This window comes from Sander lucioperca, chromosome 12, assembly GCF_008315115.2.
Source record: "Sander lucioperca isolate FBNREF2018 chromosome 12, SLUC_FBN_1.2, whole genome shotgun sequence".
Classification (NCBI taxonomy): Eukaryota; Metazoa; Chordata; class Actinopteri; order Perciformes; family Percidae; genus Sander; species Sander lucioperca.
Genome location: NC_050184.1, coordinates 8,190,190 through 8,203,882, shown reverse-complemented (window position 1 = coordinate 8,203,882; position 13,693 = coordinate 8,190,190). Strand labels below are relative to the sequence as shown.

General features: G+C 43.0%; 1 protein-coding gene across 10 annotated transcripts in view; it reads right to left on the bottom strand.

The window, feature by feature from the left end:
• Positions 1-13,693, bottom strand: part of prdm16 (PR domain containing 16) — a 187,674-nt gene that overhangs the window by 74,981 nt on the left and 99,000 nt on the right. The window lies entirely within an intron of this gene.

Sequence of the window (13,693 nt, the reverse complement as noted above, 5' to 3'; positions counted from 1 at the left end):
TGATTGCAAGACTCTGGTCTGGCGCATGATTAATCAAACTGATTGGATGGGGCAAATATGGTTTGTGATAGCACAAAGAGGGAGAGGGTCAGAGAGAGAAATGGATTACTTTGTTGTATGCGAAGATGTGTGCGTGGGTGTGTTTGTAAATGTGTGTGCATATGTGTGTGTGTGTGTGTGTGTGTGTGTGTGTGTGTGTGTGTGTGTGTGGGGGTGGGTGTGTGTGGGTGTTTGCGTATGAAGGTGTAGAGGTGTGTATGAAGGGGGCTGAAGTAAAGCTGCTGTGTGTTTGAGGGTCAGGGGTCAGATAAATGGAACATGAAAGACTAAAAACACAGTGCGCAGTGCTGACACAGCCACAAACCTGTTAATATCTCACAGGGGCTACGCACACTGTGAGTACACAGACTTGTTTGCGCACACTTGCACACACACACACACACACACACACACACACACACACACACACACACACACACACACCTACAAACACATGTATCCCAATGCGGAAAACAGCAACTTTTGAGTAATTGAGCTGTGCCATTGCAGCTTTGTAATCGCTGACGTGTCTTTACATAGCCTTTGTGCCTGAACAATAGAGTGCCAGGACTAAGTTGTCGCTAGTCACAAGAAAGGGGGGGAGAGAGAGAGCGAGAGCGCGCGCGCGCGAGAGAGAGAGAGAGAGAGAGAGAGAGAGAGAGAGAGAGAGAGAGAGAGAGAAAGAGGGAGGCAGAGAGCAAGGGAGGGGGTAAAAAAGCAAACAAGCAGCTCAGCCTGCATGTATGGGTGCTACCTGGTCTTAGATCAATGCACTGACACATAGGTCATATTTAATATGCTTTGATCTGTCACCCCAGCTGGGCCGTGAGTGAGTGTATGTGTGTTCGGAGGGGTGTTTGGGTGTGCTCTATCAAGCACATCTTGTTTTAGGACGCCAGACACGGTGTGTGAACTATCAAATTGTCCCTTTAATAGCCCCATTCCTCTTTGCTCATTATCTCTCTGACTGCCTCCTTGGAGATGGACTGATAATTTGAAGGAGTGACACAGGAGCAATTTAATGTAGTTATTAATTAGAAATTAATTTGGTTGATTATTAACTATTTATATGCATATAAAAAGTTTATTTGTTAACTGGGCTATGGAAGGTAATTCCTCTCCATACCGCACCACCCTTGTCAATGATGTGCTGTATGTGAGAAAAACAACTCCTAATTGTGAGAAAGAGGTGGTGGCACACAAACGCATCCCTGGGTTTACTGAATCATTGCACCCAATCAGCAAGACATGAAGATAATAACATACATTCTCCATCTTTCTTTACTCTCTTTCATTTTCTCGTCTCTTTCTCGCTGTCTCTTTCCTCCCTTTCTCTCATTAAATCTGTTCCGCCCTTTAACCCTGTGGGCAGGTGCTACTGTAATTAGCCATTATCAAAAGTCAGGAGTTGATTAAATGGCCGCGAAGCAGCACGCAGAGCACTTTCCCTCTGAGCCCAGCCCCATAATTTCAAAAGCTTCTTGCAACCTGCTGAGGGCCTTTCAGGTCTGTGAGACGCCGCTTCCGACCGCTGGTAAGAGCCTGTTGCCGGCGGTAATCAAAACTGATAATCTTACAGGAGAGAAAGGGGGAGGGTGAAGGGGGGGTGTGAGGAGTGGGGTGTGGGTGGAGGAGAGAAAAGAGAGCGAAAGAAAGAAATGGTTGGGGGCTTTCGGGAGGTAGGAGCTCAAGCAGTGAGCCTTCCATTAGAAATGTGTTGTGGCTCTGAGGAGGCCGGTGGCCAGCAAGCGGTGAAAAATGCTGCCGTCTTAAGGCAAGTGAATGGCATCTCTTTAGTGATTACGAGCGGTAATAATGGGCACCCCTGCCTGTTACCCCTAAGTCCATTTTATTGCTAATTCATTTACCTGTTATTTCAGACAAACTTGACAGGAGTCACCTGCTAAGAAGTCATGTTTGTCAGCCAGGTATGCCTATTAGCTGGGGATCTTAAATCAGCCTCACAATGGTGGAGGGGAGTAGAAAGGCTGGCCTTATTGTTAGCAGATAACACCACACCACAGTTGTCCTGACCAATGTGGAAAATCTTTTCTGCTCCAAAAATAATTAGACTTCATCCCTGGAGCGATTCTTAATTAATGCATTTTTTTTTCTTCTCCATTGTAGGTGGATTTTAAGCCAGGCTGATCTGCTTTTGTGCTCTGCTGTGAAAATCCTGTACACTCAGGAAAAATATTACATCTGACCTGGTGCATTAAGGAAAAACAGATGATTGAAAATGAGTTATGAAAACATGTAATAATCTCTTTTTGTGTGAAATTAAATCTAGCAGTTGGACCCAAAGAACTCATTTTGAATTTGGTACAGTTTCAATTGCGGATCAACCTTTTTGCATTTTACGGCAGAATCCCTTTTCACTGAGCAAGGTCATTACCATCCAAATAAATATTTGACTAGATATAGTTTATATTAGAATAAATCATGTCATATACATGCTACTATATTCCCCAAGGAGAATTGGGGCAAAATAATCACTTTGACTCCCTGGTTAATGTTCTGGATAATTCTCCCAAGGGAAACACTCTCTATGATAATACCATTATATGAGCATCTCGATCTGAAATGTCACAGCTGAGATTAGAGCGGGGTTCACTCCCAGCGTATAGTGTACTCCCATAGAGTGTGGAAAAACGAAATGGGTTTCGGTATTACCGTATCGGATTGAAGAAGCACAACAAAATATGTAAATGTATACAAATATTTGATTGGATTATTACATTTGGGTATAGCATTTTTCTGTGAAAGTCTATTGCTTGAGACAATAACCACCACTGAAAAAGAAAGGAGGTGTAATTGCATTTAAATTGAGCCTTTGCCCAACATCTCAGTATTGTTGTTGGATCGCCCTCTCCTTCAGTGCCCAGGCCACAGGCATTGTCTGTGAGGGTTTGTGTGAGCAGAGTGCAGGTCACTCTATGTGACTGCAGTAAACTGTTCCCATTACTTTCAACGTTGCTAGCTGAATAAAAGGATTATCCACTATGCATTAGTACTAAGAGGGGGGGGGGGGGGGGGAATCCCCTGTCATTGCATGCCTCTCATGGGATCCCCCACTCGGCATAATCATTGTTTCTCGAACAGATAATTCTCCATGTCCTCACACGTGTCTATGCGTGTGTTTCTGTATGTGTTAATTAGCGCTGTGCCGGCTGAGAGTGCTCTTCCTTGTAATCACTTAATTAGGGGTGACAGCCCTGATGCTTGTTTACTCAATTAACCATCCTCCTTAATTATCTAATTCACAGCAAGTCAACTGTCCTTGTTAGTGTACTCAGCAAAAGTGCGTTATGCTGATGCAGCAGTGTGTGCATGTTTTTTGTGTTTGTTTAAAATTGTACTTCCACCTGAGAGGGAGAATATAATGTGTGTGAGAGTTTTTTTTTATGGGTATTACAGTAAATGAGACAGCAAGCAATAGGACAGTTAAAAGCCAAATGCAGAAAAGGGAAGCTAGAGCTATGTAAAATAGTCTGAATGTCACTTTCCTCTTAAGGAAAATGCACACACACACACACACACACACACACACACACACACACACACACACACGCACGCACACACACACACACACACACACACACACACACACACACACACACACACACACACACACACACACACGCATCATCAGACACTAGGCCATGCTCACAGACTGCATATGAGTGCTGAGCCACATGCCTCAGATTACTGTCGCTCTGATTCTCTGAGATTTAGTCATTAATGATAAAATTTACGTCAAAAGAAAAAAGAAAATGAAATCTCATGGTGAGTATGATTGATGGTTGCTTTAAATGGAGGCATCCAGGGCTGGCTCTATTGTTTCTCCTGAGCAGCCTTGCCACTTACTCCACCACCTCCACCCCAGCTCCTTCATGTGGATTAAGGCCTGCCGTTTATTTAACAGTTCATTTGAGCGAAGGGGTGACCAAGGTGAAGCTGGTGGGAGGGCGAGGGGGGTTGGCAGGGTGTCTGTGCTGTGCCGTTGCGGGACGTCCCTAGCGGGACAGTGCCAGGCTGCGCTGTAGGGAGACGAGACAGGGCCTCCCCAGTGGACTAATGCCCTGTAATGAAGATTAAGACTCAGTCAAAGACCATACTGTTCAACCAAGATCGGAGGGAAGGAGAGAGGGATGGAAGGAGGGGGAGAGGGAAGGAAGTGAGGATGAAGGATAAAATCGGGATAGTGTGGACAGAAACACTGATTTTCAGAATGTGTTTGAGGGTGGATTATCCAAATTTGCAGCAACAGGTACATATACTGTCAACTAATGAATGCATAAAATTCTATGATTAATTGTTTAAACTAAGGACTATATAAACCCAAATGTCTTATGTCTTCTATTGTATTCTAGATCACAATTTCGAAGCCAGCTCGGAACAAAAACAGAGTTTTTATCAACAATCCGCTGATTGCATTACAAGCTGTCAGGAGTTTTTGCCTCTTATACCATCACTGCAGCCACAAACCTTTATAGAAAAAAATCTGTGAAAAAAACCCGCTATAAATATCACCATTCTGCATTCAACCAGCCACAAAGTGCAAACTATGAACAACAAAAACAGTCCTCCAGGATGAGATTTGGTAAATTAATGTGAGCCCTGTTTCAAATGCACATCTATATGCCCCTTTCATCTGACTTGCCTGGTATTATAAAAAGCATGTGCATTCAGATATTTTGTGAGAATTGAGCCAAGTCAAAAGTTTAAAGGTCAGAGTTTTAATAACTGAAATTGACCAACACATGGCAGGCTGAAAGAACACATAAAGCACTTCCATCAATGCTCATTGATACAGCCCTGATATATTATTACACATCTAGTAGATATGGAGCATACTTTCTTCCACTTCATGTCATTAATTTTTTTGTTCATGTAATTGGGTCCCCATTAGCTGTTACCAGAGCAACAGCTACTCTTTCTGGGATATTTTTTTAATATATATTTTTTTTAATTAATTTTATACTTTTTATTGATCCCCAGAGGGGAAATTACAATTTTTTCACAACACTTGTTGTTAGAACACACTACACACAGGCCTGAAATACACCCACATGCTCAGGTCCTATACATGCACAAATGGAGAGATGTCAAAGGGAAGGGGCTGTGAGTGCTGGACAGTGCTTGGGGGGGATTCCTTGCTCAAGAGCACCTTGGCAGTGCCCAGGAGGTGAACTGGCATCACTCCAGCTACCAGTCCACACTCCGTACGGGGACTTGAATCAGCGACCCTCCGGTTCCCAACCCAACTTCCTACAGACTGAACTACTGCCACCCCAGTAAAGAGTAAAGAGTAGCTGTTGCATTTGTGATCTTGAAGAGCACCCCACAGGTCATGGATTTCACTGAATAAAACTAACTGAGCCTTTTGTATTACTCTCTAATTACAAGGCCATATTCTAAAAATCTAGTTGCGTGTGATATTAGTAAAAGTAGGTGATGAATTTAAAAACATTCCAGCCACTATCTGGGGCGCACCAAACGGACACTTGAGCACATGACCAGAGATATACCCATGTGTATGTGTGTGTCTGAGGCCCTCGTTCAAAGTATGAAGACAGTTAACCAGAGCAGCCTCAACACACGGCACGCTTCACTTACCACTCTGTGGCTAAAAGCTCCCCAAAGACCTGTTACGCCCAGACACACTTCCACTGTCTCCCGCCATTGCCTCATCCTTCACTTCTATCTCACCCTGAGTCCGATCTCGTCCCTCCTATTCTTTTCCTTTTTTTACGAAAAACTTTCAAATGTTTTGACTACCTAAAATTTTCAAGGGGGCAGAGTGATGTGTGGACACAGGGATGGATGGATGGATGGATGGATGGATGGGTAGGTGGGTCGGTGGAGAAAGGGGGATATTTTTTCACATGACCTTGTGTTGGCGGGGCTAGCCTCTTTCCCCCACTCTCTTTCTCTCTTCCCCAGACGGGCTGTGTCTGTGACTGGGCTGGCAGTTCTTGCCTCTCTTGGGCATTCTGGCATTCCTTTCCTGTCATGCCCCCCATCCCCCTGCCTCCGGCTGTCTCTTGCCCTCTGAGTGTTTCCATCTTTACTGACGCTTTCTCTCCTGCTTAAACTTCATCTTTTGCCCGTCTATAGATATTGTGTTGTGTTAACACCTCCCCATCTCCCAGGCTATCTCTGTTTCTCTGGTAGTTTGATGTCTTTCCTCTTTTCAAGTTGATTAATGAAGTCTTGTGAAAAATAACAGAGGAACATTACAAAAACTTAAATGTGGTGTGTTCAAAGCCCCCCTTCCCCTTTTTATTTTATATATGACATACGTAGCTATTCTCAAAGCACAAAAAGTCAAAGTATTTTGTGAGATATTGTGACCTGCGCAAAATATAAAGATAAGATATCCTTGGCTGCAACAGCTGCAATTGACATTAAAAGGTAGACGTGTCTGCAGTACAGTGTGACAAGGACTTTTCTAACACAAAAGAAGAACTCTCCCTTACGATGTGGAGTTTTAAATGCACCCAGCCGTTCTCACGCACAGATGAAGGGAGATCCTTGTCTGACACATGAAAATATTTTTGAAGAGCAGGACCACACAACTCTCTGTTCTCTGCCACCCCCTGGCTTCTAAGTCTCCGTGGCAACGCCATGCGGGTTGTCATGTTAGTATCACCAATGCTTGACCAGCCGGCCTTCTGCATTCACTCTGTCTGCCTTAATGGAGTCACTGCTTTCTTGACAGACAAGTGCATATGTGTGTGTTTGTGTGCGTTTTTTGTGTCTATTTTGAAGCGTAAGAATGCCAAATGTCCTTGAAGGCACAGAAAGATGACAATAATACTCCAAAGTGGGGACATTTTACCAATTAAGTGGTAAGGTCAAGAGACGTCAAGAGAAATATCTCAGCTTTCAAAATGTCCATTTGTTTGGCCGTTTATTCAAATCACACTAAAGAAGAGTTCAAATAATATGTATCCACCTCATTGACAATATGATGTCTTTGGGTTTAGGGTAAACATCAGAACATTTGGAAAGCATAAGGGTTAAAGGAAAATTCACATTGGTTTGGGACGTTTAATGCATTCCAGGAGGGATGAAGTGTTTAAATGATTTTTCAGCCTGTGACTGCACTGAATGGTGGTTTGTTGAAGCTACTGTTTGTGCCTCTACTGGAATGGTGAGCCCAGAAAGCACACTTTCTGGACTGATAACATTGCACGTTGCAAAATATTTCAGTATGACAATACTTCATCTGCAGTAGGCCTATGTTTGACAGGAACTGCAAAATAAAATGACACAATTATAAAGTATTACACTTAACAACCAAAAATTGTGTGTGTGTGTGTGTGTGCGTGAGTGAGTGTGTATGTATGAGTATGACAGCCCCCGCAACTGTCAGACTATCGCCCTCCTCCTTTTGTTGGGTGACCCCTGAGAATGTGTTGGAATGGCCACTGGGAGAGAGATTATGGAGAGACAAAGACTGCAAGAGAGAGAATGAGAGAAGGATAGAGAGAGTGAAAGGCATAAGAAAAGAAAGAGAAGGAGAGAAAGAGAGAGAGAGGTCAGGGAGCCAGCTGACATGAAAGTGCCTCCGATCACCTCGTGCTTCTCCTCCGCCCCCTTGCTCTGTCTCACTCTATCTGTTCCACTCTTTCTTTTTTTCTTTCGTTCCCACTTGAATTCCTCTCCCAGCGCTTCACTCCATTGTGACGCCGGGTTTTGATCGGCGATAACAACAGAGATGCGTCAGTCAGGGCCCACACACAAACACACACACACGGACAAACAAGATAAAAGTGCCACTGCAAGTCAAAAGTGGCACACACACACACACACACACACACACACACACACACACACACATACATGAACACAGTGACACACAGCAGTGGCCTTTGAGTGAATGCTCCTCACAAGGCATAATGACAGCATTCTGCAGTGACCATAGCTGGGACAGTTCCCACAAACAAGACAGACAGAGAGAGAAAGACCATTTCTTTCTGTCTTCACCTCTCCTCCTACTCCCCACCTCCTCTCCAACAACCCTGACCTTGTCCAGACCACGTGACCTTCCACAGATCAACGCTATTTGCTAACAAAGTCTGGACCGATGACTTGGTTGTCTATAATCAATGTAACCAGTGATTATAGGAATACTCCACCAAAAAACTATAGTATATATAAAATACTCTCCGCTTCTAAGCTTGAAAGTTGGCACTGAAAAGTTGTTAGCCTCCTGAAAATGGTCAAAATGTCAATAGAAACTTTTCCAACCACTCCTGCAGCATAATCAATAAATAATCAATAATTAATTTAACAATAAATGGTTCAGGCAATAGCATGACATGGAAGGAGTGTATTTAACTTTGTTGTGTGCAAATGTTGAGTCAGACAGCAGATCAACAGCAGATTTGCCGGAGTGGTTTGCGATGGATCTTTGTTGCCAGTGACATCCATCCATCCTCATCAGCAAAGGAGCAAGCTACAAAAAATATTCATTTTCAATTTCTTCTGTAAGCACAGGGTGTGTTTTGAAAGATTATCCTGCCTTAGGATCCAAACATTCCCCAACATACATGATTTCGACCATGTGAGCTCAGTCTACGCATATTTGTCTATCTGTCTGCACACAAACGCTACATGGAAGCTCAGTGCTGACTGCCTCTGATTTCAAACCACCTTTTTTTCCTCGTCTGACCTGACACGGTGCTGGATTTGGCGGTGTATATTTTGAAGGGGGGGATGGGGATGAAGGTGGTGACGGTGGTGCTGGTGGTGGTACTGGGTGGGGGGGCAGGTTAGGGAGCCAAATGAAAACATGTCACTCAGGGCCCATTAAAACGTAACCCTGCCCAGCAGAAGAAAGGGACCCATATCATCATTAAGTCATCTTGGGGCGAAGCGAAAACCGCAAATATTATTCCTGCAACCCCCCACTACACACATGCACACACACTCCTCCCCTTCTTTTCCTTAAGATGACAGAGAAGACAGGATGATTGGAGCTACGTTGTGTTTGCTCACTGCCTGAGAATGACAAGAAGATGTTTGGGAACTTCCTGATCATGCAATGGTTTTAATGTTTTCAAGAGCAGACATGAAGTAAATCATACAGATAAAGTATTGTGTAGACAAACCTTTCTATGTATCCATCTATCTTACCTACCTATTATTTTCAATGACAATTAATCCCTTAATTATTCATTTTGAAATGAAGTGAAAACTATTCCTCGCAATGTCCCAGAGCCCAAGTGAGGTCTTCAAATTGCTTATTTTGTCTGACCAACGGTCCAAAACAGATATAAATGCCAATGTTTGCTTAATAAATAACAACTGAACAATTATTAAAATGGTTGTCGATTAGGATATTTCGGTACATCCATCCATGCATCCACGTATGGCATCTGTGCCGCCCCTCCCTCCAAACACACACACACACACACACACACACACACACACACACACACACACACACCGCCACCCCTGTAACCAGGGGGCATTTGTGACGTTCAGCATCATGAAAAATGACTTGCACCCGTGGCGTACTGGGGTGGCAGTGATTATAATATCCAGATAATCATTTCAAACAAATTATCATAATTATCAATCAATCATGAGCCTATTTAAGCAGGGGGAGGGATGGGGGAGTGTGGTGCTGTTGGCAGGGGGTAAACTATGGCCCGGAGCACTGGATCACTTCTGTGAATCCATGAGCCTCCCTCTGTCCACATAATAGCCCTCATACATTTAGGGTCATTTAGCTAGGATATTTAGAGATTCAATTCCCCAGCTTGATATGGGACACACACTCATCGACTCACAACTGCAGCTGACCCCCATTTGGCTCCCTAGTCTTTCAACAAGGAGTGGGAAAAATCTACTTATAGGTCAGAGTTCATATCAACCCCTCTCATTTTCCTATTTGCAACTAATGTTGCATCTAAAGCACACATTTCCTGCATACTTTGCTTATGGAACAACAACTAGTGCTTGAGTTTGTCTAAAAGAACATGAAAGCACATCTCTGTCATAAATAGAAAGAAAGACATGTAGAACTTCACTCAGACGAAAGAAAGAGTGACACAGGCGGTAACAGAGATACTTGATCTTGATCGTCTTAAAGAGATATTCCGCTGTATCTTTTCACAGTAAATCCCCTGTGAAAAGCAGCATGAATTGATTCAATCTCAGTGGTATTGAGAGGTGAATGAATAGGGCTTGAAGAGAGAGACAGAGAGAGAGAGAGAGAGAGAGAGAGACAGACAGAGAAATTGAGAGAGACAGAGAGATAGAAGGAGAGAGAGATAGATAGTAGCCTTCAGGGAGAGATGATCGTCTTGGGAAAAAAGCAATCAGTGCTCATTGATTTTCTCTGCTGGTTGAATGGAGGGTGTCTATCTGGAAGTCATTATCTGCCATCTGATCTGCTGGAGTGTTTACACACGTCGGGATGGACAGTGGCGCTCTTCTGAAGATGGGGATTAACACACACACACACACACACACACACAAAACACACACACACTGAGCATAGACTGCCTTCTTTCCCCTGTTCCCTATCAGGCAACCACTTTTAAATCCAAGGAATCCAAAAAGAAACTCAAGTCCTCAGATACCCTATTAACTTCCAACACAAACAACACACACAGACTTAAGTGTATGTGCAGTGTGTGAATGAGAACATACCTAAGCAGGGCCTAGACAGCTAAACAGACAGATAGTCCTGTTTTGTATGACTGAACCGGACCAAACCAAACAATCCCTGATCCTATCCCCAATAGCCCCTGATAGCAATCTATAGCTCCAACAACACCATACCGTGTGCAGAGAGAGAGAGCCGAAAAGGGACGAAATAAGTGGAAGAGGATGGATGAAGTAAGCAGAGAGGGAATTCCGATAACACAACTTTTTTTTGATTTTCTGTCTGTGGGCGGGGTGTGGAGATGCATGTGTGTAAGCCAATATGGCTCGATCCATGTCTAAGCAAGTGCTGGATATGAATCCAAGGCCTTAAACCACACGCACACGCAGACACGCAGGCACACGCACATGCACATGCACATGCGCGCACACACACACACACACACACACACACACACACACACACACACACACACACACACAGCTGTAAGCTCCGGGCAGCTTTCAGTAAGTGGACAGGAGAAGCTACAATAACATCTCTGCTTCTGTTTTATCCCTCGCCTTAACCCCGACTCTACCAGTGCCCCCCACTTGCCTTTACACTCCTTTCAGACTGTCTCAGCAAAGTAGAAAAAAACGGTTTGTGGTCAGTTTGAAACGGTGTAAGGTTACTATATTTATAATATATATATATATAATTCCCTTCTTAAAACATGTTTATGATAGAGAATATCCTTTTTTTCTATTAAATTAAATTAAATCTTGTATGAGTGTATCTGTACAGTGTATCTACACAGTGTCTGGTACAATTCAGTATAATATAATTAACTTTGGCAATGAAGTCCACGAAAAAAATCTGTCTTTTGAGTACCAAATACTATTGTGTCAAACATGGGGTTTGTGTGGTATAAGTTATGAAGTGGACACATATTGATGAGGTAACTAAATATTACATTACTTGAAATATCTACGTCAGTGCCTCTTAAGTAGTCCTCTTTATGTCTTCCAGTACTACATCTCATCTTATCCATTAAACCATCCATGTATTCTTCCTGTTTTGTGAAGGAGCTGTCACAATGCCTATATAAAATTAATCTATGACCATAGTGGCTGAAATATACTTTACATTGACTTGATAATGTGCACTGTACTGATATTTCACTCTATTTAAAACTATATATAACATATATAAACAAAACAACAAATCTGTTTATGTTGTAAAGTATCGGGCAACAACAAATAAGAACTAATAACTCTTCCAGTCATGCAAACACTCACACCTTTCAGCAGTGAACTAGTTTATTCACAAGCTACAACTCAATTAACATTCTGCCTTAATCAAGCATAGCGATGGTAATGACATGGTGAAGAAAGGAGAAGTCAATGTTTATGTACATGTGTGCATTTGTGTGTGCCCATGCCCTGTGTTTGTGTGTGTGTGTGTGTGTGTGTGTATGTGTGTGTGTGTGTGTGTGTGTGTGTGTGTGTGTGTGTGTGTGTGAGACTGCACGATGTGGATGAATGAGTCATGTCATAAGGAATGGCTCATGCATAATTTCATTCATATTCATAACAGGCATGTGGTCTGCCACCGCCCGATGAGGGCCCACCGCAACTCACACTCTGCATAATGAGATGTGGCCAGTGTGTGTGTGTGTGTGTGTGTGTGTGTGTGTGTGTGTGTGTGTGTGTGTGTGTGTTTGGATTTTATGTATCGTAGGTACGCATACTGTATGTCTGTATTCTGTCATCTGAGTGTGTGTATTGCAACTTCACGTTCCTATCAGTGCATGCGTGTGTGTATGTGTGTCTTTGTACTTGGAAGTGTGTAAATGTGTGTGCATGCAGAGTGAAGTGCACGGGACACTCTTATGTGGAAGGTGGTTAGGTAGTTTAAAAAAACGTCTAGGTTTTTCCACACTGTACGAACATGTGGGGAACAGGGACCAGCCCAAACCACCTGCGGTCAACTCTTAAAATAAGCTCATTGACTAATGCAGGATATCAAATCGACCAGGCAGTCTGTGATTTGCATGCCTGCCTGTTTATAGAGGGTACAGCAACAAGACCCTTGACCTGAAATGCAAATGAGGACATTTTCTAAGGACCAAATTGGTCATAATTGTAAATTACGCCGAAGGACATTATGAGGAAAATACGTCTTGCTAAGGTTGCTCACGAGGCGTTTCCTCTCACACACTGCTTGTATTAAGGGGAGCTGGATGAAAAGTAGTCCACCATTACTTCTGCTACCAATGTTTTGACCGCCCTGTCATGTAAGATAAGACAAAAGGCACGCAAACTTTGGCGGCAAATTCCAAATGTCAGTTTCAATTTCTTTGATAGCTAAATCCATGATGAACTCCACTCATGTGACATAATGGATGTTTTTAGCTCTCTCAACCAACATTAATCAAAGTCCACTTAAGAATTGTAAACAAATGTTTCTGTTTAAGGCTCATATTTCAACCATTATTGCTTTGTACTGTTATTGCACTGCAAGGTCAGTCAATCAATTTTGGAATAAAAAAAGCAATGCCAATAGTGGGGTTTGGAAAAACTGGTGCCATACTGGAAATATGGATTGCTCCTCTAAAACTCAAATCTGATAAAAACCCCACATAATGTATTGCTGTCTCATTTTCAACCATTGATTTAGGTTTTAACAACCCTGCCATTGACTTGACTTTGAGCCACGCCTGCATGGCTTTAGTTATTCTCAGAAAGATCCAAGGTCCAATCTGCAGCAGCCATTGTTCTTTCATGGACCATTAGATGGACATGAACTCTCTCGCTGTCCTTTCTTGACCCGGCGACACTGGCCATAAAAGCAAACTGCCCAGCCTCTTCAATAAATTTATCACCTCATAAAGTGGTCAGTGACTGGTCAATGGGACGTGTCGGTCACAGTGTGTGTTCATGTGTCAGTGTTTTTGTCTGAGTGAAGAGAGGCTTTCTGTTCTTTGATAAGAAAGGCTTATAAGTTAGTGAAATTCTTGTGAATTACTCCAGTTTAAGAAAAGATGAC